At 43.5% G+C, this 6,000-nt stretch overlaps 1 long non-coding RNA gene across 2 annotated transcripts in view; it reads left to right on the top strand.

The window, feature by feature from the left end:
* The first annotated feature begins 445 nt into the window (after window positions 1–445).
* LOC143841842 (uncharacterized) overlaps window positions 446–6,000 on the top strand; it is a 255,239-nt gene continuing 249,684 nt past the window's right edge. For both annotated transcript variants that reach the window (XR_013232891.1, XR_013232892.1), the window contains exon 1: window positions 446–909. This is a non-coding gene — a long non-coding RNA (uncharacterized LOC143841842). The remainder of the gene's footprint in view (window positions 910–6,000) is intronic.

Here is a 6,000-nt window from a genome sequence, read left to right as displayed (position 1 = left end):
GAGGGCACTCCAAAGCCCATAGCACACCTATGTGCTGCCCTCGGGCCAAGAACTTTATCACCTAGGTCACTGGAGTCAGGTGCATAAGTGGGCACTGAAAGTCTGGATGGAGATCAGGACCAGCCAGACCCATAGGGCAAAGAACAACCTGATCCCAACCAAGAGCGACTCAGCCCTTTGTGCCAATGCCACTGAGTCCAGAGCCAAGGGCTCCGTCCAGCCACAAAGGCTCACTGGAATGGCAGAGACAGTGCAGGCAAGACAGCTTCAAAGCTATCAAAAGAAGTAAATGCTGACAGCTGGCTGTCAAGCTAGATGGCGAGCAGGTGAAGGCCCTTTCCTGGAGGAGGACTGAGCCCAGCTGCAGGCACTCTGGGCTCAGCTATTAGGGCCTTCAAGGAAGTATAAAAAAGAAGCCTCAGGCTGGGTTTTCTGTGGGTGGAATGTGTGCATTCCTTGCTTATCTGCTTGGATACTCAGTTACCTGACTTCATCTCTTGGCACCTGGACTTGTTTTTGGTTGTCTGGTTTTGGCTTTTGGACTCACTCTTGGCATTCTGCTCTCAGCACTCGGCTTCTGGACTTGGTTTTGCCTCAACCTGGTAACTTTAGCTTTGTTCCTGCCTTGCCCCGGGCTTGCCCAGTACCTGCCTGATTGTTGGACTGCCCTTTTCAGCTCAACTCCTGGCCTTGTTTTGGACTGTGATGCTGGACTGTAATTTGGTCTCAGCTTACCAGCCAGGGGCATAAATACTCAGATCCTGTGTAAGGCCAGCAGGGCAGCACAACTCCAGCTCTAGGACCACCTCCAGATTCATGGGTCTAAATGTCCTGTCCTTAAAAGGTAGATTCAGAGAAAAGGCCTTTCCAGTAGTGGCACCTCAGTTCTGGAAAAAGCTTTCCTGAAAGGTTGGTTTCCTTTATTATCATTTACTTAAAATGATTGTGTGAACTTCTAATTGGTTTGCTGATGTGTTTATTGTTGTGCCTGCAGTCTGATGTTTCTTTTAATGAATGCTTATCTTTATTTTGTTATGTGAAATGTTTATACTTTATATTATAAACTACTTTGAGGATGTTGGGTAAGTACATTAAATGAAATATTGTTTGCCCCTACACTTGCTGCCAATTCTTATATTATAATCCAGGATGGATAATATATAGACCTCCCTCTAGCCTGAGAAAACAGAAGTTACTTATTGTTTCACTGAAAGAGAAATGGAGTAACTCTAAACTTGTCTAACGAGCAAGTTGCCTAATATTTAGTGGTGTTTACTTCCAGAGTGTTACCGACACAGCCTAGCAAGTGGATAAGGATCTTGGACAATACTGATTTCTATGATGAGGGGCTTCATCAGGCTATGGTCCCAGGTTGCCAACAGAGGGGGGGGGGGCTGGGGGAACACAATTTGAGGAATTCATGTCAACTGGAGGACCCCTCATGCAGCCGCAGCATTAATGAATGGGGGAAAAATAAATCCCCTAATACAGCTGTTAGCAAAGTGACTACAAGGAATGGATTTGGTTTCCTCTCACTCATCCCACAGGCAAGGTATTTGCAGGGCATAGGCTCCAAAATCCAAGGTGACTGCAGGGGGATAGTAGTGTATACACAGCCAACCTGTCCTGGGAGGAGGATGTTGTTGACAGCAGGTTCTAGCCAGAGCCACCCCTTATAGTTGTGATCCATTCCCTCAAAGATGGCCAGCTGCAGCTTCTTGTAAAAAAAAAAAGGCAGAAACTTCAGACTGCTGTGCAAGCCTTGTGGGAGGCTGAGTCCTTTTGATTGCCTGGGCAGGGTGGGAAGATTGACCCTGACCTGCAATCACTTTTTCTGCATGGAGGAGTGGGAAGACACAGCTGTTTGCAACTGTGTGGGTGGCATCTGGACCCAGGCAGAACAGGCAGGTTGGCTTTGTTCTTCAGTAATGCTGTCTGTGGAGGAGAGGTGGGCCTGGGGAGACATAGCCACCCATAAATGTCTGGGTGGCATCCAGGCCCAGGCAGGGTGGGTGGATGGATTCTGCCCTGCATTCATGTTATCCACAGAGATAGGGTGGGCCAGGGACACAGTGACAGCCATGTGTAACAGTGCCTCCGTGGGGAGGAGGGGAATGTCTATCCAGGGGAGACCTGCTGGAATTTTGATACCTTTTCTCTATTTAGCTGCACATGGTCAGTTCTGTCCATTCTATGGTCCAGAACCCACCTTTGACAACTCTTTCACAGAAAGCACTTTAGGGGGAGGTAACTCTGACTCCACAAGTCAGGGCCTTTAGCAGGGCATCCCAGGGATGTCTGCTGTGAGTTTCATTCCTCTAGCTTGCACAGGATCTATTCTATATACCTCAGAACATATGCCTGACAAATACTTTTTCTGGGGGCAACTTGCTTGGGGAGGGGGTGTAACTTGGATCCTCCAAGTCCAATCTTCACCAAACTTGGTAAATACGTAGGGGAGAGTGACCTAGAGATGCCTTACAATTTTGGAGTTTCTAGGACTGGGAAGGGGGAAAGATAATTCCACCACATCCCAAACTTCCCAGTCTGGTTCATTAGACTGGATTTGTTCAGGGCTTGGTTCGGATTCTTATTCGGGATGAGTCCTAAACTGGTTGTTTTCAGTTTGTGCCCATCCCTGTATTCTATCACTATCCCCTAAAGGGACCCAAAGCAGCTTACGCCATTTCCCTCTCCTCTGGTTTATCCTCATAACAACCCTGTGAGGTAGGTAAGGCTGACAGGGAGTGATGGGCCCAAGAACATCCAGCAAACTTCCATGGCATGAGTGAGGATTTGTACATGAATTTCCTGGTTTCTTGTCCAGCATCTTAACCAGTATACAACTTTAGTTTCCACTGCAAGTGGCATGGATATCTAGAGATAACCTGGGCCAAGATATTCCAGCTCCTTTCATTTTTGGCCCTGGAATTCCCATGATCATCGTTGGTGGTCCAATTTTAGCATTCGTAGTTTTATTATCTGATGAGTCATGCCTGCCACAAATTGATAGACAGATGGATGTATGGATCCTTTTATTACAGATGCATGCTAACAGCTAACCAAGTAATTTATTTTGGTAGAATATTTGGTTTGGATCAGGGTCATGTATAGGGGGAACGGAATCTTTGTCCATGGGCAAATGTGATTGTTCTAGGCAGCCCTGTACTGTGTCATCCTAAGTGGAATAATTCCAGTACAAACCCATTGTTGAATGCTTAATTTATCAGTATTTCCATTGCACATTTTCAATTTTTTACATTAAATAAATAACATTGGATTACTACTTGCACCTCATTAGTATCTGACTAAGAGTTACTGTGATGCATCTAATAAGTCTGGAATCATCCCATTGCTAATGGATGGTGTAGATTTGATGAATATGTGCAAGGATTTTGTCGTTGTTTTTAAATAATGGCCCCGGAAACATCCTTTGAACTGTTTGCTTCATCCACTGTCATGTAGTCTGGATTCAGGAGTAAACTTCACTCAGTAACTAGCTCTGGATCAATATGGGTGCTGCTCTGTATGGAACACAGCTCTGTCCCTCTGGCATTTTTCAGAATGAATAGACCTTCTCTCTGTTAAATTTTTAAAAAGACCTTTCCCCCTCCCCAGTGGCAAAATAGAACGTGCTCCATCTGGATTCCCCATCCCAGCCGCAAGTAATAGACTCTGCTTGGAAGCTAGAAAGCAAATGATAACCCTTAAATATATCTCATGCATGCTTTGCACTAGAATCTCTCTACCCTCCCCAAGGAAGAGAGAACTGATTATCACTCTCTTTTAAGTTCCTGAATATACCAATAAACTTTTATGTGAACTACCATCAGCATAACCACAGGTAAATCATTCCGTCATTTATTTTGTACAGTGTATTGTTTTTAGGATTGTGTGATTTATTCAATAATATGATTTTATTTGTACTTCAGCTTTTCTTTAAGGAGCTGAGCTCAGTGCATTTTAAAAATTATTTTTGTTTATGGTCTGGTCTCCTCCCCAGTGGAAACCAAAATTCCTGTATCATTCTCCCTGTTCTCTATCATATTCTCACAACAAGCGTTTGAGGTAGACTAGGTAGAGAGACATGGCCAGCCCAAAGTCATCTAACAAGCTTCCAACTGGACTGATCAAATGTTAGTTGGAGGTCACTTACTCAGATACTACTCCTGAGAAAAATTAGGAAATTGATTTTCTTTCCCCCCCATTGTATCTGAGGAAGTGATATCTGTCGCATGAAAGCTCATCTTGGACTAAACTGAACTTCTATTTTATTTTGATCTGGTCCTAGGCTGACACTATAGGCATTTATCTTCATTAATGCTGTGCATTAATGCAGTTTAAAGATTTTTAAAAATCTTGATGCAACCAGATACTGATTACATCAATATTCTTTTTCTGCACTGCAATTATGTAAATACGCAATTTTGTGCATGTGACTCAACCCATGATAGTAACAAGATTCTTTTTGTGTGGTTGCTTGGCATGTGAGCATTGATAAGACAGTACACAAAAATAATCTTAATCCAACAGGATGTATGATTGCTTCCCTGCTGGGTTTGGACAGAGTTTTATCAATGTGGATATGCACAGTGGAAAGGATGACGTAAGTGAACTGCAACCAACTTTACATGCTCCCATTTATAAGTGCACTTAAGTCGATATGTGTACATAATTGATATGCATGTACATACTAGCTATGCCTTTGAATTTATATCAAGCACAATGACATTTCTTGTTTTAGTTACAGATATGCATAAGTATTAGTTCAGGTCCAACTAGCTTTTCTGTTGGGAGAAACAGAGGAAGGAATCCCCTTTGACTACCAAAAATTAATGCTGGGAGACCTGGGACTTGCATGATCAAAAGGCATTTTGTACTGGGGCCATAATAGTAAGGAGGAGAATCGGGCTTGCCTGATCAAAAAAAAGCTGGCAAGATGATCCAACCAGTTTTAATCGGCAATGAAATGGAGGAAGTACTTCAGAAGAAGAATAAGCAGGCGGGATTTTGAAATAGGCATAGCAATAGCTAGCATAAGTAAATGGATAGCTCTTGCCCCCCTCCCCAAAGCATCAACTCTTCTGTTTTCACCGTACTGCAAATGTTACCTGTACAAGTCAAGTGGTTTATGCCCATGGGAAATACCTGCCATTAGGCACTCCTTTTTAGGGAAAGAAAGGAGCTGTGTTAGAGCAGGGCTCCAGGGAGGGACCCTTCAAAAAAGCTTTTGGAAGTTAAAAACATCATAGTGTGAAAATCTCACCTTGTTGGAAAGGACTGGAGAAGATGCATGTCCCACCGGGGAGTTCCTCTGAAGTGTTCTTGGCCATGTTTTTGAGAAATCACGAGACAGATTTGCAGAGACTGAACCGAGTATCATCTGTTTTATGATTTCCAAAGAAGCTTGGCAAGAGTGCAGGGAGAAGGGATTGCATCTGCCTGGACTTCAGAACCCAGGGCTACAATGCCACTGCAGCTTGCCCAAAGAATTCTAGAGCAGACTTGCTTTCCCAATGATTGTTTCCACAGAATGCAGCCAAAGTCAGTGGAAGCAGGGCAATGACCCAGAGAGGAGAAGCACCTACTTTGATCTTTTACCACCAAAAATGCCATTGGAATGATTGTTTGTTTTTTGCAAGGGGAAGGAGGACACTCAGAATCCCAGTTATCCTTTGATGCCTTCCTTTCCCCAAGTTATGTGCCTTTACTTCATTAGGAAATTTCTGTGCCTTCTTCTGCTGGCTTCAAATTAAAATAAGTTATCAATATAAAAACAGCAAATTATTAAGACGGGCACATGGACATAAACGGTGTAAAGCAGTCCATATGTAACATGAACAATTCAGAGTCCTGCTTGCTCCTTGCTCCCATAAAACCAGCAATTTCACTTATTGTCTGTTTAATTTGTTTTAATGGGGTCCTCGTCTTTCCTGCGAGCACCTGGCGTAACATAAATATCTTTAGCATGGTATCAGTGTTGTGCCTGCTGCTGCTATT

The sequence above is a fragment of the Paroedura picta genome, chromosome 7 (assembly GCF_049243985.1).
Source record: "Paroedura picta isolate Pp20150507F chromosome 7, Ppicta_v3.0, whole genome shotgun sequence".
NCBI classification, from domain to species: Eukaryota; Metazoa; Chordata; class Lepidosauria; order Squamata; family Gekkonidae; genus Paroedura; species Paroedura picta.
Note: the sequence above shows the minus strand (reverse complement) of the source record. Positions and strands in the feature narration are given on the sequence as shown.